The sequence below is a fragment of the Heterodontus francisci genome, chromosome 37 (assembly GCF_036365525.1).
Source record: "Heterodontus francisci isolate sHetFra1 chromosome 37, sHetFra1.hap1, whole genome shotgun sequence".
NCBI lineage: Eukaryota > Metazoa > Chordata > Chondrichthyes > Heterodontiformes > Heterodontidae > Heterodontus > Heterodontus francisci.
The window spans coordinates 29,187,736-29,211,824 of NC_090407.1; the positions used below are offsets into that span (position 1 = coordinate 29,187,736).

General features: G+C 44.1%; 1 pseudogene; it reads right to left on the reverse strand.

Annotated features, from left to right (window-relative positions):
- Nucleotides 1-17,546: 17,546 nt before the first annotated feature.
- LOC137351878 (40S ribosomal protein S3a-like) lies at nt 17,547-23,886 on the reverse strand (annotated as a pseudogene).
- Nucleotides 23,887-24,089: the final 203 nt, after the last annotated feature.

The window sequence follows — 24,089 nt, forward strand, 5'->3', positions numbered from 1 at the left end:
AAAATAGTCCCATCCTGCTCAGTTTTTCCTGATAGACTTTAAAATTCAGGTTAAAACTATGTAATTCCATGTATTGATATGTGTCTGAATTCCTGAGACACTCTTCTGGCAAGTGATTTGTTGGGAACCCTAAAGACAAACTTTGGCCCTTGTGTTAGCATATTCAAAAGGGAGCTGGATTTCTTTTTGTTAAATAAACAACTGAGTGATATAAGAGGGTCAAGTTTCAAAGACTTCCCCTGGTGAAGAGTTCTCATTTAATGGGCACTAGGACTGGGCATTTAAGCAAAGAGGTCAGCATGACCAATTCACAGTGCGCCCAATAACAACTGGAAACTCAGTAGTGCTGCAAATGTTGCCTGATTCTCCAATCGGTAGTCTCGTCGAGCAAGGCTCCATGATAGGAACTCAGTGCCAGGCAGTTTACCTCACATTATACTCTGGTACTATAGTGATTCTTTTTGCATGTTGGCGTCATAGACTTCAGTGGGTGTTTTCCAGTTCTGTACAGTCCCATCTTCCTTAAGAGTGTGTTAAAATTCAACAAGAGGTTTATAAGAATTTACAAATCATTTGTCCGATGTCAAATATTCAACAGGAAGAGCTGTCAAATTGTCATTAAAGTGCTACCATCTTCATGGAAACACGTTTGATAAACATGTTTTCATTTCCTTGTATACACAAAAGAGCAAATTGAGTGGTTTCATTACTTCCAGCATGGAATCGCATTCAAAGGAAGCATGATTTGGATTCTCGTTGAGCATAGCTCCCTGCTGTGAGCGTGGCAGTGCTGAATTTACCCTAATGTAAAACACATAGAAGCACATCATTGTGTTGCTTAGATGTCATATCATCAGGGAGATAAAAACAAAACCTGGTAAGTATATAGCAGTCAGTTTAATGTCAATGGTAGGAAGGATACTGGAATCTATACTAAGTGAAGTGATTGAAGAGCATCTAGAGACAGAAAATATAATAAAATAGTCAGCACGGATTCTGAAAGGCTATGTCATGCTTAACTAACCTGATAGAATGCTATGAAAAGATAACGGAAAGAGTAGACAAGGGTAATTCAGTAGATGTTACATACTTGTATTTTCAAAAGACCTTTGATAAGATACCACATGGCAGACTCTTGATAAAGGTTAGGGCATGTGGAGTCAGGGGCCAAGTACCTGAATGGATAGCAAATTGACTAAAAAGTAGAAAGCAGAGAGTAGGAGTAAAGGGTAGTTATTCAGATTGGTGGAAGGTGGAACATAGTGTTCCACAAGGATCAGTGGTGGGACACTATTATTTATAATTTACATTAATTATTTGGACTTAAGAATAAGTAACTCAGCAGCAAAGTTTGCAGATGATACTAAACTACGGGTATAGCCAACAATGAGGAAGAATACAACATAATACAAGAAGACATTAGAAAACTTGAAGATGGAGCAGTAAATTGGCAAATTAACTTTAACATAGATATATGTGAGGTGATGCACTTTGGTAGGAAAGATAGAATCATCATCTATACCTTGAGAAATAAGATGCTGAATGGGCAGAAGAGCAAAGGAATCTAGGGATGCAGGTGAACAAATTATTAAAAGCAACATCACGGGTCAATATGTAATTTAAAATGCTAACAAAGCACTGGGATTTATTTCTACAGATATATAAACGAAAAGTAGAGAAGTTATGTTCAACCTGTAGAGAATACTGGTCAGGCCGCACTTCAGTACTATGCAAACTTCTGGTCTCCATGCTATAAAAATGTCAAGAAAGCATCATATGCTAAATGAGAAATATTAATTCATTGGTTGGAAACTTACACTAGACTTTTAATGGAGAAAATCCTACAGTTATCTTTTTTAAAAGTTGGCAGCCAAGCTGGCCACTGCAATTTGCATCTGAAACACTTTTGCACATTCCAAGGCCCAACCGGAGCCAGAAGTCTGAGAAACCCTGGACCAAGAACAATGGCTTGCTGTAAGTAATTACCTAGGATTGTTTCATTAGCACGACAGTCAAGGCAATCTCGACACATTGACTTTGAAAGAGCAAACCCCTCCGAGTGTAAATACTGGCATCCTGGGTCCCGTGGAGCCAATTCTGAACCTTATATCTCATTCGAAGGTTCCAGAGAATACCCTGAGACAGTCATGTGATCATCTGTCCATCTCTGAAAAAACTAAGAGTTTTGTTACACACAAAAGAGACAAGCAGTAACTGAGTGTGCAGCAGCAGAGAAGGCTGTGTGCCTCCCTTTCTCTCTCCCTAGAAAACATCAAGTTTGAAAACCGGCTGTTACTGTGGACCTTCTAAGCCTACAGATTGCTATAGCCAGAGACCAGGGGAAGAGAGCCACCCACAATTCTGTCTCCAAGAAAATCTTGAGCAAAGTAGGCCAACCACAAAGTTCACTTTGACTAGCCAAAGACTTCAAGAATACAACTCCAGCCGAAAGACCACCAAATCATCCAACCTCTGACTGTGTATTTAACTTTTATTTTTTATGGATTTTAATCCAACCAAAAAACCTACTTTCCACTTTGCAATCTATTCTGTGTGTGTGTGATCCTTGTGTGAATGTGTGCATGAATGTGTAGCATATGTTTTATTATTTTAGATCGGGTTTAGTTTGTTGAGTGTAATAAACTTACTTCTTTCTTGTTTAAACTCAAGAAAACCTGTTTGATTGGTTCTTTCAGGATCACATTAAAGATAAAACATTCACTGTAGCGGTCAAATAAGAGGAAGGGCAAGAGGGGGACTGTGACCCCCTCCTCACCTTGACCATAATGAAAAGAATAGAGAAACACTGGAGAAAGTGCAAAAGAAGATTTACTCAGATGGTATCAGAACACAGATATTTTGGCTATCGGGAAAGATTGAGCAGGTGAGGCTTTTTTCTTTACGAGAAAGAAAACTTAGAGGAGATCTGATAGAGGCCTTTAAAATTATGAATGGGTTGGACAGGGTAGGTGCGAAGAAAATGTTTCCATTTGTAGGAGAGTCCAAAACTAGGGGCCATAAATACAAGATAGTAAGAAATAAATCCAATAAGGGAAATAGGAGATATAGCTTGAGTCATAGAGTGATAGAGTCATTTACAGCACAGAAGGAGGCCATTTGGCCTGTCAAGTCCATGCTGGCTCTCCACAGAGCTATCCAATGAGTTCCACTCCCCCGTTCGATCCCCAAAGCCCTGCAAGTCTATTTCCTTCAAGTGTCCATCCAACGTCCTCTTGAAGTCATTGATTGTCTCCACTTCCACCACCCTTGTGGGCAGCGAGTTCCACCTGCTGCGTAAAAAAGCCTGTCCTCATACTCCCCCTGCATTTCTTGCCCAAAACTTTCAATCTATGTCCCCTAATCTTTGTACCATTAGTTAATGGGAACATTAAGCTTAGATGCTTTCAAAAGGAAACCAGATGAGTGGAAAGTAAATAAAAAGATACACTGAAAAGCTTAGATGAGCTATGGAATGGGAGGAGACCCATATGAAGTATGAACACCAGCACAGACTAATTGGGCTGAATGGCCTGTTTATTTGCTGTATATTCTATGGAAGTGTGAGTAAAGGTTAACATGCTATTTAATCATGACTGGGTGGAGCAACACACCTAAGCTAAATTCTGTCCCCTCCTGACAATGCGCTCCTTCCAGCATGGGGCCACTAGATAGCAATCAGGGGCAGGAGCCCTGATACCCTTCCCATTGCTGAGGACATAGGTCCCCAACTAATATCGCACAGAATATCAGTTGAATCTGGGACATTCCTGCATTTGCCTTCTACGCAAGCAGGGTGCTGTCAACCATCACACTTTATGTGAGATGCAGTTTTGGGACCGTAGGCAGATCCCTGTCGAAATTCTCTGTGCTGCATTACTTGTGGCTGCAAATCTGAACTCAGTTCAAAATCTCAGTCGATAATCTATGTGGCACAGCTATCTGTTTCTTCCCTGGTCTCCTCTGAGGTAGAAAATGCTGTTATGTAATTTCTTAATATTGTATGCTTGGCAGTGTCGTCCATCTTGTCAGGCTGAAAGGTTATACTCCAGTTCCTTCAGTACCTAAGCTGGTCTGATTTGTACAAACAGATCCTGTCAGTTTTCAAGACGGCTCTATTAATCAAATTAAATTGCAAATTCTCTACAAACTTTGATCATTTACATTGGAAAAAGTCTCCAGACCATGTCTGTGTAACGTTTCTGGTTTGGTCTCTTTTTGGTTTCAATTACTTCTCCAAATGTCTCCCCTCCTCTCCTGGGTGGTGCTGGAATAGAGTTCTACAGATGTAAACTACCTTTCAGTATGTCCCCCAATAGCGGTTCTTCATGTGTGAGCATAAACAGCGAGTATCAGCAGGCTATTTAGTCATTAAAGGACTTTTCATGACCACAGGACATCCCATAGTACTTTACAGCCAATTAAATACTTTTGAAGTGGAGTCACTGTTGTAATGTAGGAAATGCGGCAGCAAATGTGTGCACAGCAAGCTCCCACAAACAGAAATATGATAATTGTAATATTAATAATTGTAATAATTCGAGGGGAGGCAGTGGCGTACTGGTATTGTCACTGGACTAGTAACCCAGAGACCCAGGTATTGCTCTGGGGATATGGGTTCGAATCCCACCACAGCAGAAGGTGGAATTTGAGTTCAATTAATAAATCTGGAATTTAAAGCTAGTTTAATGATGGCCATGAAACCATTGTCGATTGTTGTAAAAACCCATCTGGTTCACTAATGTCATTTAGGGAAGGAAATCTGCTGTCCTTACCTGGTCTGGCCTACATGTGACTCCAGATCCACAGCAATGTGGTTGACTCTTACATGCCCTCGAAATGGCCTAGCAAGCCATTCAGTTCAAGGGCAATTAGGGATGGGCAATAAATGCTGGCCTGGCCTGCGACACCCACATCCCATGAAATAATTTTTTTTTAAATTACTCAATACTCCAGTGTGTGATCTACTTTAAGATTCACTGGACTACAAGTAATTTCCAAAGAAAATGTGGGTTTTATTATACTCCAACAAAACATATATATACAAACATTTACTGCACGAGCCACATCTAAACCACATCTTACTCTGCCGGGCCACACCCACAGCTAACTGGTCATGTGTGACACAACATCGCTTCCTCTGGTGATCTTCCCTTACAGCTCTTAAGGTGGTCACATCTTAAGGTCATCCCACAGCAATGATAACCAGATAATCTGTTTTTGTGATGTTGATTGAAGGATAGACATTGGCTAGGACACCCGGGATGACTCCCCTTCTCTTCTTCAAAGTAGTGCCATGGGATCTTTTATATCCACCTGAAAGGCAGATAGGGTTTAATGTCTTACCAGAAAGTCAGTAGCTCCAATAGTGCAGCACTCCCTCAGTACTGCACTAGTATAGTGCTAGCCTTGATTTTTGTGCTCACATTCTGGAGTAGGACTTGAACTCTCAACCCCGACTAAGCCACAGCCAACATACATGGATGGCATTCCAGTGAAATGCAATCACATCATCACCTGATGCTAATTTAAGGGAACTTTCCAGCAGGGATCACTGGGCTGCAATGAAAAGCAGGAACCTTGCACTGGCTTTTGTCCTCCCTTGACCAGCCCAGGGCTGCTGAGGTCAGTTAACATGCTCCTCTTATTCCTTTCACTGAAATCAGCAAGATCATCACAAATTGACAATTGAACCTTGGGCCTTCCTAACCTGTACAACCCAACTCCACACTAAGCAGTTCATAACTTTTTAAAAGTTTGTTTATTTTTATATTTTAGCATCTCTCTAAATCCAATCATAATGTCACCCCAATGTGCTTAGTCGAATAATAATTTTCTTTAATCCATCACTGGAGATCTGAATTTATATATTTTTAAAGATATTTTAAAAAGAACAGATAAAAAAGATGACTTTGCTGGCAGCTTAGGATAGTCACCTAATTTGCAACACTGTATTCTACATTGTAAGACTTGTGAAGTGGAGATGAAATGGCTGCTCATATCCCAGCAAGAGCCAAGAACAAGGAGGTTTAAAGGAACTACCGGTTCTTTTTAGCAAGAGGGAAATACTGCTAACTGTTACGTGTGAATCATTGAGTGACCATCATGTGACAAGTCCTTCCCCATCTGTGATTTTAAGCTTTTATTTCTCTGCAGCAGAGAACGGAAAAGGTTCTGGACTCTGGCACGTACAGACCCAAGTGGAGGTCCTTTTCCCTCTCTCCATTCCAGCTTTAAAGCTTTCAAATCATGCCTGTTGACTGACTACTTTTGCATATCCCAGCTACAATCAGAAACCCTGTTGGAGGAAATCATCTGCATCGTTGTCTCCAAGAGACCCACCGAACCAATCATCTACCTCTTCAAATTAAAAGCCTCAGGACCACCGAATTCAGCTACAAGCCAGCCAAATCACCAAACGCCACAGACTGTATACCCCTTTTTCTATGGACTCTACCTCAACAAATCTACCTTTCCCCACTGTAACTTATTCATGTGTGTGTATAAATTGCTACTGTGTGTGTATATTTGTAAGTGAAAGTTGGCGCGTAGCTTATTATTTTCATTAATTTGGTTTAGGTACAATAAAATTAACCTCTCTTTGTTAAACTCAAGAAAACCTGTCCAATTGGTTCTTGTTAGGATCATAGCAAGTAAGTAATCAAACATCTACTGAATTGGGCAGTGCATCCACTTTAAGAAAGAATTAAATCTGTTGTGGTCAAACAAGGAGCGGAAAAAGAGGAAAGCCCTTTGACCCCTCCTCACTTGACTGTAACAATAATTACTTATTTCGCAATCTGAAAATTAAAAGTGTAGGATAATCAGTGATTCCCACCCCCCCCCCATCCCCCCAAATCTGTCTGTGAGAATACTTCACCATGATTGCTTACCCTGCTTACTGACATCACTGTTGCTGGATGTCTGGAGATCCTCTTGACTTGGTGCCAGATTTAAATGACCATTGGGAAAGGGGAAGTCCAAACCACAGAGATCGCTAGATCTTTGTGGGCAGCTTTCTTTGAGGTCAGCGGTGAGTGCTGTTGCTTAGGTCTGTATTTTATCAGTATTACTTTTGACAATACTTCGCTGCAGTTTTCTCTCTTGTCCTTCTTAAACTCCAACTACAATCACAAATATGTTCCTCCTCCTCCCTGTATCCTGACTGTGCCAACTGCAAGTTTTGTCCCACCTTATCCTACTCTAACTCAATTTTCCACTGGACCTCAGAACTGTGGAACTCCTTATCAGCTTTGCTGTCCTCTGTCCTCTTTGCTTTTATAATTCAGACTTAGTATCACCCTAACAGAATAAGGGGCCATAACCTTAAAGTTAGAACTCGGTTGTTCAGTTAGGAAGGACTTTCTCACACAGAGGGTAGCAGAAATCTGGAACTCTCCCCCCCCAAAATGCTGTTGAGGATAGGAGTAAATTGAAAATGTCAAAACTGAAATTGATAGATTTTTATTAGGTAAGGGTTTTAAGAGATATGGAACGAAGGTAGGTTTATTGAGTTAAGATACAGATCAGCCATGAGCTAACTGAATGGTAAACAGGCTCGAGGAGCTGAATAGTCTACTGTTCCTAACCATTACTTCTTGATTTATCTATTCTTTACAATCCCGAGGAGGTGGGCGGGGGAGGGGAGTTTAGTTTAGTTTAGTGATACAGCACTGAAACAGGCCCTTCGGCCCACCGAGTCTGTGCCGACCATCAACCACCCATTTATACTCATCCTACACTAATCCCATATTTCTACCACATCCCCACCTGTCCCTATATTTCCCTACCACCTACCTATACTAGGGGCAATTTATAATGGCCAATTTACCTACCGACCTGCAAGTCTTTTGGCTTGTGGGAGGAAACCGGAGCACCCGGAGGAAACCCACGCAGACACAGGGAGAACTTGCAAACTCCACACAGACAGTACCCAGAATTGAACCCGGGTCGCTGGAGCTGTGAGGCTGCTGTGCTAACCACTGCGCCACTGTGCCGCCCACAGTTGGTGGGGTGACCCGCACTGTGGGCCTTGAATTTCTGCCCTGGTTTCTCAATAAAAGCAACATTGACTTGATGTATTGGTGCACCCAGATGTACTAGTGCATGCTTGGATCAGTAGTTTTGTGAATGGAAGCTGAGATTCCGTAGCATGTAATGGCTTTCTGAGATGCTGTTTCCCCTTGACTGAAACTGATTTCATTCCTAATGTCATTGGACAGATCACTGTGCTTTTGAATTCAACAACCCAGATGTGAATTCAGCCACATCCCGGTGATCTGAAACTGTGAAAGACTCCCACAAACCTGCACGCTGTGTTCACCTTAACTGCACACGAGTCTGTCCTTGACATAGTAAGTGGCTTCGAGAATAGCAATGAAAAGTCTCAATGTCTGCACTGTCCTGGCACAGTTCTTTTACTGACCTACCTTTTATCTTGGGAATCATTCCTCACTGAAGATTTAATGGTTTCAAAATCTTTCCAATTGCTTCCCAGCCCTGCACCCTTTCGCATCCATCTGAAATCCTATCAAAGATAAAAGCAGTTTCCTGTATTGTTCAAAAGATCAATGTAGGGAGTGGAGGGGGAGGTGATTATGTTTGGCATCAGAGGCTGTGGTAATAGAACTAAAATTGTCACATTGGTAGTACACACGTCAAATTTATGGAAAGCTCTCGTACCAACTAGCTGTATCGATCTTATGAGTGGTCGTCTGCGTCTCCATTCTCTGCTGCTTGTTTCAATGCTTTAGGCCAAAAGCCAAATTGAGAAAATGGGCCAAATTAAGCAAATGATCACGTTCCTCCTTATTTAAAAATGGACGTCTGACACAAATACAAAAGTGCAACTTCTTGCTGGTTCCAGTGCTATAGGTTGTTACACAATTTTTAATCCACATCAGCCATCAAACCTCCTCTGCGAGGTTGTGTGTGGGGATGAGGGCAAGGGGGCGATGCATTATTTTGTTTATTTAACTATTCTTCAACTCCTGGACCAATTTTAGTCTGCCCGAGTGATAAATCTCTCGAATATTCTATAAACAGCTTGCACTTACGTAATGCCTTTATCATAGAATTAGACAGAACAGAAGGAGGCCATTCGGCCCATTATGTCTGTGTTGACCCTTTGAAAGAGTATCCAATTAGTCCCACTCCCCTGCTCTATTCCCACAGCCCTACATATCTTTCCTTTTCAGGTATCTATCCAATTCTGCTTCCACCACCCTCTCAGGCAGCACATTCCAGATCGTAACAACTCCCTGTGTAAGAAATTGCTCCTTTTCTCCCCACTGGATTTTTGCCAAATATCTTAAATTTGTATGACGCTGCTCCACACACCACTGACCACCTCCAGGTGCTTACCCATTGTCTCTCGAGATAAGGAGGCCAAAGAAGAAGTATTCTCTGTATACTGACCTTCCTGCCAATGGAAACAGATTCCCCCTATCTATTCTTATCCAAACCCTTCATAACGTTGAACAACTCTATTAAATCACCACTTAACCTTCTCAGATCTGTTGGCTGAGGTCCCAGCTTCCACAGAAGCACAGGCAGAAACTGCCCAACATTTCAATGCTGCCATGGAGACTCAGACTGACGTCATGACATCCATGCTTGTTGCTATATGGGTGCAGACTGCTGCCAACGTGGCTGCAGATCTCAGTGCTCTAAAGGGCACGCAGACTCTTGCAGCAATCCAGCAATCTGTACTCCACCAGAATACCAGGATTGGTGAGGTGCCAGTGGTATCATGGAGCATGAACCTGCTCTCCTCTCTCAGGATGACAGCATTTATTCTCCCATCACTGCCACTCTGCCACTGCCCTTGCTGTTGCCTCTCAGCCAGCCGGCCCAGACTGCTGCTACCCTTCCCCAGGCAATGCGGTCCAAAACCGGGTCCTCAAGGCCCAGAGCTACTTGAGGTCATCCTGCAAGGCCATCTCAGTGTCCCCCTGTGAAAGTCAGTAGCCTTGCAACAGCCATGCTGCAGCCACTGGGGTGGCACTGCATAAGAGGACTCAGACAGGAAAAGGCACCTGTAAAATAGGCACTGAGGGAATGCACAATCATATAATTGAACGTGTTGTTGTATAAAGGCGTTTGGTGAATATTTCTGTTGGCTTTTATTGCTGGATGCTGACTCAGGCAATGTGGTGATAGGCAGTCCGAAATGGATGGGACAGTGGGAAATGGTGCAAAATAAAGACAGAAAATGCTTGAAATACTCAGCAGGTCAGGCAGCATCTGTGAAAAGAGAAACAGAGTTAACGTTTCAGGTCGATGGCCTTTCACAGAGCTGGCAGCTCTGCAGTATCAGCAGCACCACTGCTGGTGGCAGTCACTGCCGGTACAGCAGAGGCCTTAGACCCAGGCCCAGCACTGGAATCCCATACCTCAGATAAGTGAGGTGGGGTCGCCAGGGCTAGTATGGAAGGCTCCGGAAAGGGGGGTTGGGGGGGGCGGGTTTGAAGTCCATGGGGAGGTGGAGGTTTTGCTGGTGGGGGTCCTCCATGGGCCATAGATGGCCCACGGAGGAGGGACCCCACCCAAAGCCCGTGGGGAGGGCGCCTCATTTTACAAGGAGCCCCCACCTCCCCCCACCCCCCCCCCCCCCCACCCTCTGCATGGCAGAGGTATCCCTCGACACTGATTAGATCCCAGCAGTGGCAGAAAGAGGTCCTTAAGTGGTCATTAATAGCCCGATTATAGGTCTCAATTGGCCTCTGGAAGGAAAGGCCATCGCTGACCTTTCCTACCCCTGGCAAAATCACTTGGCAATGGGGCAGCGACAGGCTATCTACCACCCGGTCACCCGTCGCAATTCAATGGGCAAACCTCCCGCCCCCACCTCCACCTACAATTCCACCTCAGATGGCACATGAAAGCCAGCCACTTTTTAAAAATTCTTTTGTGTGATGTGGCCATCGCTAATAAGACCAACATTTGTTGCCCATCCCTAATTGCCGTTGAGAAGGTGGTAGTTATTTATTTATTTATTTATTTTAAATTTTTTTTTTATTTAGAGATACAGCACTGAAAGAGGCCCTTCGACCCACCAGGTCTGTGCCAACCAACAACCACCCATTTATACTAACCCTACAGTAATCCCATATTCCCTATCACCTCCCTCCACTAGGGGCAATTTACAACGGCCAATTTACCTATCACCTGCAAGTCTTTGGATGTGGGAGGAAACCGGAGCACCCGGCGAAAACCCACGCAGACACAGGGAGAACTTGCAAACTCCGCACAGGCAGTACCCAGAATCGAACCCGGCCGGGTCCCTGGAGCTGTGAGGCTGCGGTGCTAACCACTGCGCCACTGTGCCGCTGAGCTGCCTTCTTGAATCGCTGCAGTCCATCTGGTGCGGGTACTCCCGCAGTCCTGTCGGGGAGGGAGTTCCAGGATTTTGATCCAGCAACAGTAAAAGAACGGCAATATAGTTCCAAGTCAGGTTGATGTGTGGCTTGGAGGGGAACTTTCTGTTCCTATATTCCTGTGTTTCTAAAGAATCAATATCCATGTTTGGAAAATACCTTGTTTTTTTTTAACCAAATATTTCTGCATTAAACACTGGCGAAAGATTTTCACTTTGCACCACATACATTTCGAAAGAATGCAAGATCAGGTCATAAGCGAGTTAGCATCTTTGAAACAATAGCCAACAAAGGAATTTCACGAGAGCAGGTTAATGATTTCAACTCACCTCTCTCTTTACAAGGAATGCTGAGTGAATCTCGGTGGGATGTCCGCACTGCGTAGGGATGTGGCTGATAATGCTGCTGAAGCAAAAGAAGAAAGATACATTTATTTTTGTAACTGTTTGAAGGAAAGGCTTGTGCAGAGGTCAAAGGTGACACGAGCAGAAAAAGAGCACCGTCAGTAAGTGAAGAGCTGTTACAGTAATGGACAAAATTGACAATGAAGCTGCTTTCAAGGACCATTATTTAGCCCCAGGCCAATTATTATCATCAGCCTTTTTATTTCCCCCATTTCCCCTGGCCCCGCTGTGTGATGTCCAGTGAATAAAAAGACTGCTCCACCACACCTCAAGTGGCCGAGTATGTTACCAGGTGGCTGGACTCCGCCTTGTGTTCATTAATCATCCATCAATAGGAGCTTTGAGTCAATTGCAACTGAGTACTTTCCTGCCCAGGTGGGGTATATGCTCATTCGCGAGGCTTTGGAGGAATAATGTACTGAAATGTTTACAAGAGAAACCCAAGTATGGCCAATAGATGGTCCAGCCTGTGCCAAATTAAAACAATATACTTCTGGACCATGTTGCAATGCCAAACTCCAGCTCTCTATTGCAATCAGCGCACTCATGGAAGACTTGTTTGTACTTTAAACATGGCCAGAGTCTCCACTTCATTGACTACTGGGAAATCTTCAACCATGTTGTTCTCGACCAACAACCAGGTGAACTGGAAGGGCTGCATGACCTTGTTTGATTGTTACATTCTCGTGTTCACTGTGCCAGGATAAGTGTGTTTGTCCTACAGTAGGTACACTCTTTTTTTAATATATTGGGGGTAGAGCTTTGTGGGATTATATCTAGTGGTGCCAACTCTGTTTGGACACACTTTTCTGGAGGTTTCATCACATGGTCTTCCGTCTCCAACCACCCCATCAAACATCCTTCGGTGCCATCTCCAATAGTTATATGGCTAATAAACAGATGTGTTCAAAGAAAAACACACAGGGGGCAAAATTCAATTAGCCCCTGGAGGATCGCGATGTCTGATTAACCTGCGCCTGTTGCTTCCAATGCAGGCAGCATGCCAGCTTCATGATGCTCTGTCTGCTCATTTGCATGATTGGTGTCTGCAGCCAGTGCTAAACGCACTGCTGACTGGCTACACGCTTCATCAGGGCGTTTGTGTGGGGTTAGCACCACTTAAAGCTAGCCTGCACTATCTGACCCCCATCAGCTGGGCTTTGTGCATTCACCAGGTCTTTCCTCTGCCAACCCCAGCTGGTCAAGTGATGCCAGCAGCCTAACATCCCTCCCTGTATTCCTGAAACTCACCACTGAGAAAAGCAAACCTTACAATTGATAGGTAAATTGGCCATTGTAAAAAATTGCCCCTAGTGTAGGTAGGTGGTAGGAGAATTGAGGGAAGGTGGGAATGTGAGAGGGAAAATGGGATTAATGTAGGATTAGTATAAATGGGTGGTTGATGGTCGGCGTGGACTCGGTGGGCCGAAGGGCCTGTTTCAGTGCTGTATTTCTCTATGACTCTATGACTCTAAAAGCTACATGTCTTAAAGGGAGGTGCATTCTGGCTGGAGCAGGTGCTGGAACTGTTTGTGGAAGACAGCCTGAGGAGGAGGAAGAGTGAATTATGGTGCAATGGGGGAGAAAGCGTGTTCCGAGATTCTCTGATGCTGCACTGGACACTTTGGTGGAGGAGGTGGAGAGGAAGAGAGATGTGATCTATCCACAGGGGGCTGGGAGGCCCTCCAGACAAGCTTGGCGAAGGCGGTGAGAGCAGATAGCCGCGGAGGTCAATGCCAGGAGGCAAACTGCACGGACCCGGATGCAGTGTCGCAAAGTGTTCAATGACCTCACGTTAGTGGTTAAGGTCAGTGAATGTACCTTCAAATGTCATATTCCACCAACTGCACCACTAGCCTCATACACTGCACCACACCCCATCACTCAACTACCAACAATCTCTATCAATCACGACTCATACCAAACATTCACAGCTTCACCTCATCTTCACATATATAGTGCTGTTGCAAGCCTCACACCCACATCTCATAGCTTGCACACATGACCAGCTATTCAACCATGACAGCCATATCACCCACACAGATTGAATCACACTCACTGACACATTTCCCACTTTCTTGCAGGACAGGTTGGTGCATATGCAGAGGCGGCAGTAGCTAACCACTGGTGGACAGACATGGCTGCATATCCTTACCTTGATAGAGGAGACAGTGGTTGCCATCATTGAATTGGTCATCGCTGAGTCTGTGGCCATTAAATCTGAAATCATTAAATATTGATGGTATCCTCTTACCTAATCCTCCTTCTCACATCCCACTCATCCCACAATCTATTCTAATTTATAAGCTATAGATGGTGTAAGCATGCACCTCTTACTTTCATCCCCTCCCCTTCCCACAACCCTTACCTTGTGCCTTTCTCCTTTCAGGAATCGAAGAACCCCAACCTGGCCAGGCAGTGGTGGAAGAGCAGGAAGACAGTGATGAAGAAGAAACACTGTCACTCAATCTGACACTCACAGCCACCAGTTCAGATACTGACATTGTCTGTATTTGGAGGAGAGCTTAGAGGCGAGATCTGCACATGGGGAAACATCGGGCACGAGTGATCTGCAACCAGGGCAGGGGACAAGAGTAATGGAGGTGCCAGCTTGCTGGGGGGTTGACTCGGTTGCATAAGTACTGTTGCAGAGGACTCAAGTGAGCTTTTCATTGAGGCGGGCTACAGAAGAAGATTGATAGGGATGCACCAATGCTTTGGTGCATTGGCAGGTTTGCCAGAAAGCCTGCGTGCAATGTCAAGGAGCATGCATCAGTACAGTGCCAACTTGGCAGAGGGCTTTGCACAGACTTAGGTGCCCATCCTTTCCAGTGTGGAATTGGTGGCCAACTCCACTAGCACACTTGCGGACCCAATCATGATGCAGCATCTGATGGCCGATGTCTCAGTTTCCATTGCAGCACAAGCAGAAGCCACACAATGTCTGGGTGGTGCAGTGGAAGCTTAGACTTCTGTAAGACAAGGTCAGCTTGCATTATGGCTGCAGATATCAGTCTTCGAAGGGGCTTGTGGAGTGTCCCAGCAGTCCAGCAATCTGTCCTCCAACAGGTCACAAGGATTGCCGAAGCGCCATCCTGGGGGAGTGGCAGTGGCTCCACGGAGCATGAACCTGCTCTCTTCTCTCCGGATGATAACATTTATCAACCCACCACTGCCATTCTGCCAGTGCCCTTGCTTTTCCCTGTCAGCCAGCCCAGCCTGCAAAGTGACGTGCTTACAATCATCTGCACCCTGCACCCTGTGGAAGCCTGCAATCCTCGCAAAGCCACGAGCTCACTCCACCTGCTACTCTCTGGCGACAGAGAATTAAATGTCTTCTATGCTCTTGGAATACAGAGCCTCAGTGGCCCTCCTTATGCAACAGTGGAACAGCAAACAGGAAGATGTCGCAAATATCACCTGCTTCAGCCTGGAGGGAGCCTGACACATAGAAGTCCATGGTCACAGTCACCTTCACAGCCACTGGCAATGCCATCCTTGCCCTGCTCTGAGGCTGCAGATGTGGCTGCAGCAGGTGTCAGATTTCAGTGAGGACCTCCTTGGTGAAGTGCATGCGTCTGACACACTGTTCCCCGCTGAGGCTCAGGGTGGAGAATTGTTCCCAGAACACACTGGGTGAATGTGGTTTCTTGCTCAGATCCCTTCTCCCCTCCTCTCTTCATCCTCCTTCCTCTTCCAGCAGCTTATCCTGCTCTGTGTTGCCTCTGCTGATTCTCCTGGTCATGCTGCAGTCCAAGGGGAATGTATTGACCTGCAGTCATGTCTAGGGGCAAGTGTTCTGCGCAAAATCCTTGAAGTCAGTTCAAAATCCTACAGCACATGCCACACCATTCCCTGTAGACGGTAGTAACTTTAAAGAACTCTTGAAACCACCAAACACATCCACAATCGCAGCAAGAGCCAGTAGAAATAATCAGCAAGTGACCTGAGAGTAGCTGATGATTCCTTTAAAAAGCACTGGTTGGTGGCGGTAAGGGAGGGGGCGGTCCTTCCTGCTGCTGAATGCATTTTGAGCTGCGCACGTTTAAGAGATAGCATTAACTGAAGCATTGAGCTCCAGAAATGGCAACACTGCAGTCAGATCAGCGTTACACACTGATTAAGGTCACGATCTGCCTACTCTGCAAACTCCTGGCCGATGCTCCCTATGTGCATGTAAACACCCTCAACAAAATAGTGCCCAGCACAGCTCCCACTGGGAGTGTTCCTGCTCACAATGGATGTCATTTTGCAGCCACAAAACGGGACTCGTAGTGCTGGGAAACTGGGCGCGAAGGAGTCGAATTTTCTGGCCACAGTTCTTTTCTAATGCTGCAATGAATTTTGTCCCAGGTTGCTTGCAGCAATGAGCAGGAGATTCATTTTTAATTCCTGGAGAAGTGCAGGACAATCCTGCAGGGTTGGAAACCCTAGTTACCTCAGAAAATAATTAAGCTCGGTATGAGGAAAAGCCATTCAGCGCGCAGAACCCTGTAAAGTCTATGACCTATCACAGACTCCATGCCACCTATTTAATGTCCTGAGGGAAAGTTTTGCATAAAGAATGCCTGATCCCTAAAGCTGATCAAGGAAAGCTGTAGAATATATATATTCTCATGTCTCTGCTATTTAACCTGGTCCACTGTTCTCCACAGTAGCAATTTCCCCTTCCCCAGCAACACATGTGTATTTGATGATTGCAAGTTATATCTACCCCTATGAGCACCAAATCTAGGCTGGCAAGTTTTATTATTTCCACGAGGTGGAATCATACCTGGTTCACAGGCCTTAAGTGCAGTGTTGCAGGAAATATGATGTTTTAAATCACACCTGCAGCAGTGTCTCAGAGCAACTGTCTGTCAAAACACTATGATAGTTTATGCATCTCTGAGGGTGAGAATGATCTTTTGTTTAAATCCTTGCAGAGGTTTTTTTTTTATATTTCTTGCTGTGATTTGTTTATGGGAAGGGTGACTCACTCAGAAAAGCTGTTTAATCCAAAGGCAGTGGTGAGCACACCGGGAGTGAGTTCACGAGAAAGACAGACAGGCTCATTAGCACCAGTCGTGCGATCTGCTTCTTACATCAAAAAACTGGCGAGGAAGCGAAAACTTACAATGAAGAGAATTAGTCGAGGCTATTACTTTGGACAAGGTAGTGACACTCCAGGGAAACTTTCTATCATTGGCTGGTACCTCACAGAGAGTGTTTTTGTCAGGCCATTAGGTTGTTTGGGCTGTCGGAAAACAAAACTGATTGCTTTCATGTTAAGAAAGCTGAGGCGTACTACAGTATTGGGTAGTGAAGTGTGTTACATTGTAGAGTGATAAAGTACACAACATTCCTCATAAAGCCAAATCCCTGGCCTGAGTAGAGAAAGTAGCCAAGCGGAGACATGGTGGCCAATATTCCTCTGGAGGATGGTGTGTGGCACTTTTCCGACACAGGCCCACTCCCTGGTAGGGACTTGCACTGAAATCAGAAATTAGAAACAGGAGCATGACTGCAGGCTTGAGAAACTCCTGGTGGCGTGCATTAGGTCCTTCTGGCTGCTGCTCTCCAGAAACAATCAGAAGGATCTGAAGACACGAAGACAGTGCTGGGGAGGAAATTAGTTAAATGCTATCTTCCTGCTTCCAGGTGCTTCTGACAGCCTCAGACTGCGCAAGCGCTCCTGCCTTCTATCTTGAAGTGCCCCTTGGATGCAGACAGAAGAAAGTGAGGCACAAGGCAAGAAGGGAAAGCGATGTTTCATTATGCAAGGTTTTTAGACTGTTCCTTGGACTGGATGTTCATATGCAACCACTCTTTCTACTTTAGCACGCTCTTCATTAGATGGTTTGCTTGAGCCACTTTCTCCTTCACCAAGCAGCTCAGTGAGTTTACTCAACTCAAACTTGGATTTCTTTAGCATCTTGACCTTGTGAACATGGACATCAAGGGAAGGTTAGGTGGTCCAGCAAGTCTTCTCTGTGCCATTAACACTACTGTCTGGGATCAATTTGTTGAAACCACGGAGGTCATTAGTTTGTACTTCATGGGTTGTGATTTCTTGCATCATCTTGTGGATTATGTAAACCTGCTGGTGCTATGCCTTCAGCAGCTTTACCAATCTGGTTGTTGTGCTTCCTGGTGAATCCTACAGTAAAGAGGAGCCAGGATTGGTTTGACATCAATTCAGGCTTCACTCATGATCTGGCATTTGTTAATGGCATCTAATCATAAGTTAAATCCATGTCATGAAAGCTGGTCAGACAGTTTTTAGCCTGAAAGTCTTTCCTACATAGCATGAATTTGGGGAAGGACCACTTTATCGTTGTGCAAATCATCAAGATTCACATCAAAACCAGGGCTTTTCAAGCCTTCTGGATTCTGGTCACAAAAGTTAAACATAGTCCAAGCCTTAATGGTCCCTCTTGGAAAAACAGTCAACAATCATCTCTCTGTTCTCTTCTTTTCCTTCCTTTAGTCAGTCTCTTGTTTTTACCCAATTGCTATGTTGTTCTTCATGTAATAGTTTCCATTATTAATAGCTGATCTGTCAGAGCAGTATTGTCAGTGTCTGCAAAGTAATTCATGAAGAATGGCAATTTGAAATGACAAAATAAGAACACCTTGCAATAATTGGATTAATTAACAAAACAGAAATTAGGTCCTTAGTCTCCTATAAGCTTTCACCTGATAATACTGACATATCACAATTGCATAGTGTTATGCAGACCCCCACCTGCCAAGAATGAGGCATATTAATTTTGTCATATGAACATTAATTTTAAACTGTTGCTGGAATGAAGAAATGGCTTATTAAAAAGATCACCAGACCTTTGACTGGAGGATCTTTGCATACTAAGAGATGGTGCTTGTGAGACAAAGGACTACTCCCTGATCCAATTAACCCAAATGGATTTTGATCACCAGACACTGGAGGTGTAAGGAAGCTCATTCCAGGGTCTGCTAAGATGATAGAATCCACAAAGACAGGACTGGTTAAACCAGCTGGTCACATGACTACCCGGCGGATTCAGGCTTTTGAACTAGACACAGGATAGTTTGAATTGAGACTGCAGAGTTTGCAACTGAAGCTGGAACAAGAAAGCCTCTCTCCTGGCTCTCTCTCTCTCTTCACTTTCTCCCAATCCACCAGATGCACAGATGACACGTAAAGCTCAAGAGAGAAAAGACTCCTACATCGAAACAAGTTGAAGCGTGCACTGGACCCCAACGAACAGTAGGACTTACCGGCAACCAAAGACTCCACATTGAACTTAAAGGACTGTAACTATCATCCAGAGATTGCCTCAGACTTTTCCCTTTTATTCCTTCTACTTTTCTGTTTCTATCTGCGTGTGTGTTTATCGCATATGCGTGCTAGTGTGGTCGCATCGCGTGCTTGTAGTCGTTACCCGAATTAGAGTTTAAGATTAATAATCTTCCACCTTTCTTGCTTAAATCTAAGAAAACCTATATGAATTGATTTCTTTGCCTTACAATTGGGAAATCAGTGAACAAGGATTCACTGAGATGGAGCTGAAACACTGTTTTTAAATTTAAACCCTGTTACGGTCAAACAAGGCAAAGGCTGAGAGGGACCCCCTAGACCCCTTCTCACCTGGTCGTAAATATAGACTCACTGATCAACAGAAAAGACGAGAGAAGTTTAGATCCACAAAGATCAAATTAATTTTATTGTACGTGAAGGATTGAAGAAGCGAGTGGCCATTTTTGTCATAGGAGACCGTGAGTGAGCGGACTGTTTGTCTGACAATCAGCACTGGATGAGCAGAAATTTCCTCCAATTAAATATTAGTATGACTGAAGCCCAATTGGGCCCAATTTTAACCCATACAAAACCCATCCACTTGCACAAAGTCAAATTCGAACCCTTTGTCTTTGGTCCCCACTACAAACTCTGTTCCCTAGTCACCAACTCCATCCCTCTCCATGGCAACCGTTTGAGGGTGAACCTGACTGTTCACAACCTTGGTGTCATATTTGATGCCAAGATCAGCTTACAGCCACATATCCGTATCATTACTAAGGCTGCCTATTTCCACCTCCGTGACATCGCCCGGCTCTATCCCTGCCTTGGCTCATCTGCCGGTGAAACCCTCATCCATGTCTTTGCTAGCTCTAGACCTGATTATTCCAATGCACTCCTGGCTGGTTTACCGTTAACTTGAGTCCATCCAAAACAATGCTGCCCGTGTCCTAACTCACACCAAATCCGGCTCACCCATCATCCCTGTGTTCGCTAACCTAGATTGGCTCCTGGTTAAACAATGCATTGATTTTAAAATTCTGATCCTTGTTTTCAAAGCCCCCCATGGCCTTACCCCTCCCTATCTCTGTAATCTCCTCCAGCCCTGCCACCATCCTCCAATTCTGGCCTCTTCCGCATCCCTGATTTTAATCACTCCACCACTGGTGGTCATGCCTTCATCTGCCTGAGCCCGAAACTTGGGAATTTCCTCCCTAAACCTCTCCACCGCTCTACCTCACTTTCCTCTTTTAAGACAACAAAAACAAGAAATGCTGGAATCACTCAGCAGGTCTGGCAGCATCTGTGGAAAGAGAAGCAGAGTTAACGTTTCGGGTCAGTGACCCTTCTTCGGAACTGACAAATATTAGAAAAGTCACAGATTATAAGCAAGTGAGGTGGGGATGGGGCAAGAGATAACAAAGGAGAAGGTGCAGATTGGACCAGGCCACATAGCTGACCAAAAGGTCACGGAGCAAAGGCAAACAATATGTTAATGGTGTGTTGAAAGACAAAGCATTAGTACAGATTAGGTGTTAATACACTGAATATTGAACAGCAGCAAGTGCAAACTGGAAAAAAAATCTGAAAAAAACACTGGGTAAGCAAACTGAACAAACTAAGATGAAATGAAATAAATGCAAAAAAAGATAGTAAAAAATGTAAAAAAGAATGTAAAAAAAAGGAAGAAAAAATAACTAAAAATGAAAGTAAAATGGGGGGCTGTCATGCTCTGAAATTATTGAACTCAATGTTCAGTCCGGCAGGCTGTAGTGTGCCTAATCGGTAGATGAGATGCTGTTCCTCGAGCTTGTGTTGATGTTCACTGGAACACTGCAGCAATCCCAGGACAGAGATGTGAGCATGAGAACAGGGGGAAGTGTTGAAATGGCAAGCAACTGGAAGCTCAGGGTCCTGCTTGCGGACTGAGCGCAGATGTTCCGCAAAGCGGTCACCCAGTCTGCGCTTGGTCTCCCCAATGTAGAGGAGACCACACTGTGAGCAGCGAATACAGTATACTACATTGAAAGAAGTACAAGTAAATCGCTGCTTCACCTGAAAGGAGTGTTTGGGGCCTGGGATAGTGAGGAGAGAGGAGGTAAATGGGCAGGTATTACACCTCCTGCGATTGCAGGGGAAGGTGCCCTGGGACGGGGACGAGGTGGTGGGGGTAATGGAGGAGTGGACCAGGGTGTCGCGGAGGGAACGATCCCTTCGGAATGCTGACAGGGGAAGGGAGGGGAAGATGCGACTGGTAGTGGCATCACGCTGGAGGTGGCGAAAATGGCGGAGGATGATCCTTTGGATATGGAGGCTGGTGGGATGAAAAGTGAGGACAAGGGGAACCCTGTCACGGTTCTGGGAGGGAGGGGAAGGGGTGAGGGTAGAGGTGTGGGGAATGGGTCGGACACGGTTGAGGGCCCTGTCAACCACAGTGGGGGGAAATCCTCTTTTAAGATACTCCTTAAAACCTAGCTCTTTGACCAAACCTTTTTTCATCTGCTCTACTATCTCTATGTGGCTCGGTGTCATATTTTGTTTAATAATGCCTCTGCGCAGTGCCTTGGGACATTTTATTACGTTAAAGACATTATATAAATTCAAGTTGTGTTGTAGATTCAATGTGACTTCTATAAATCAAAAAGACCTGGATGAATGTTTGAAAATTATTCAATAATACGCACAGCCAAAGCTTAAGTGTTAACTCTTAGCTTTTCATGCTGATAGTCAGCCTTTTGAGCCCCTGTTTGCACAGTTTGTTCTTGTGTCTAAATATCACTGCCATTATCACTCATCACCCCACCCATCCAGCTCTTCCCACCTCCAGTGGTTAATGCACTGGACAGGACCCTGTCCTGCACTGATGGCCTCAATTTCCACCTCTGTATATTAGAGACAGTGACTCCCGTGAGACTGAAAGCTCCTGTCTCTATCGTACAAAGGCAGTAATCTATGCTGGAAGTGGCATGGGGGAGATTCAGAATCATAGTCACCGGATTTGGGTTGGAGCAGGCTGGGGAAAATTGATACTAAGCAGAGTGGATGAATGTGAGGCAAGTGGAGGGGAAGGGTAGAATTCAGGGAAAGGATGGAATTGGATAGGAAGAGAGGGAGAAGGGAAATAGATGGGGAAGGGCAGGGGATAGCAGTGTGCGAGGAGGAACTGAATGTGCTAGTGCCTACTGTGTGGGAGATGGCAGAGTTCATTTATAAACAGGCAGTGGGGGTTGAAAATGCTTAAGAGTTTAGTTCGTTCTCCCATGCTGTAATTTCTTCACTAATTGCTACATTTTTCTACCTTAATTTAAAAAGCAGTGTAACACGTTCCTACACTTGAATACTGCAGAAAAGCAACTTATTATTTTCTCTACATCAGTGCTTTTTTCCATTAGAATGTTCTTTATGTCTGCTTCAATAATTTTATGATGTTACAAGATTTTAGTTCATTATTGGTTACATAATTATCTTATTGGATTGTGACATTTGCGTTCATGCCGTCTTTCGGAGTATTGCCTTCTGATAGTGCAAAAACCTGGAGTCAATTAAGACACAGAAATTTTAAATATTAAAATAAAACTAGTTATCTGTGTATATCCATTCAAGAATGGACAGTTTAGGGCTCCAAAATATGCTCCAAATGCTGGAAAATGTATCAGAAAGTGTGGAATATCAACATTCCCAAGAAAAGGAGGAGCAAGGTCTCAGCCTGGAAAATACATTTTGTTTGACGAGAGCTCACTTGTCCCCCTTCAAAAATGTTTAAATCACAACTGCAATTTTTTTTTACTTCAGAAAACAAATAACGCAATCCCAAAACACCATTAAAAATCCTGGACGCCAAGGTAACCAAAAGGAATTGAACATGTATCCGTCATTTGGAAGCAGTATTCTCTGCTATAGCCCTTTATTTTGAGCTGTTCTTCAGTTGCATTCTGCTTTTTTGGGTTGTCAGTTGTTTTGAAGGTGTTTGCTTTTTGAGCCTTATATGTTGGCATCTTTGCTCCTGGAACTATCCACAAACCTTGACAGCAATAAAGAAAGGAAAAAGAAAGACTTGTATTTCTGTAGTGCCGATATAAGAATGGCTGGCATCACACCCCCATCCCCCCATTTCTTTCTCCTTGTCCAAGAGAATTACATAACATGACATAGCACATACAGCACAGAAAGTTGTCATTTGGCTCAACCAGTCTACGCTGGCAATTATGCTCCACTTGAGCCTCCTCCTATCTTGCTTATTAAACTCAATCAGCATCCCTTTATTCCCTTCTCCCTTATATCTTTATCTAGCCTCCCCTTAAATGTATCTATTCTATTCACCTCAACCCCTTCCCTGTTGTAGCAAGTTCCACATTCTCTGGGTAAAGAATTTTCTTCTGAATTCCCTATTAATTTGCCAATAATATGCCCATTATGCAAGTTCTTTCATATCTCCTTAGTATTGACTATTCCCACTCCCCAAATTTGGTGCCATCTGCAAATTTAAAAATAGTGTTTTTGATTCCAAAGACTAAATCATTCATATAAATTGTGAACAGTGGTCCCAGCACTGACCTTTGTGGGATCCCAGTTTCCACCTTCTGCTAATCTGAATAGCTACCCTTCACCCCTACTCTCTGTTTTCTGTCTTGCAGCCAGTTAGCTATCCATTCTGCTACTTGACCCGGACTCCATGTGCTCTGACCTTATTCATTCGTCTATTATGTGGTACATTATCAAAGGACTTTTGGAAATCTAGAATTACATCTATTGCATTACCCTTGTCTACTCTCTCTGTTACCTCTTTAAAGAATTCAATGAGGTTGGCCAAGCAAATCTTGCCCTTTTGATATCCATACTGACTGGTCATTATTATCTTTTTGTTATATTATTCTATTTTCTCCTTTAGTGGGGATTCCATTATTTTTCCTGCACCAATATTAAGCTGACTGGTCTAGAGATGAAATAAAAAGCAGAAAATGCTGGAAATACTCAGCAGGTCAGGCAGCACCTGTGGAGAGAGAAACAGAATTAACATTTCAGGTCTATGACCTTTCATCAGAACTTGGAAAA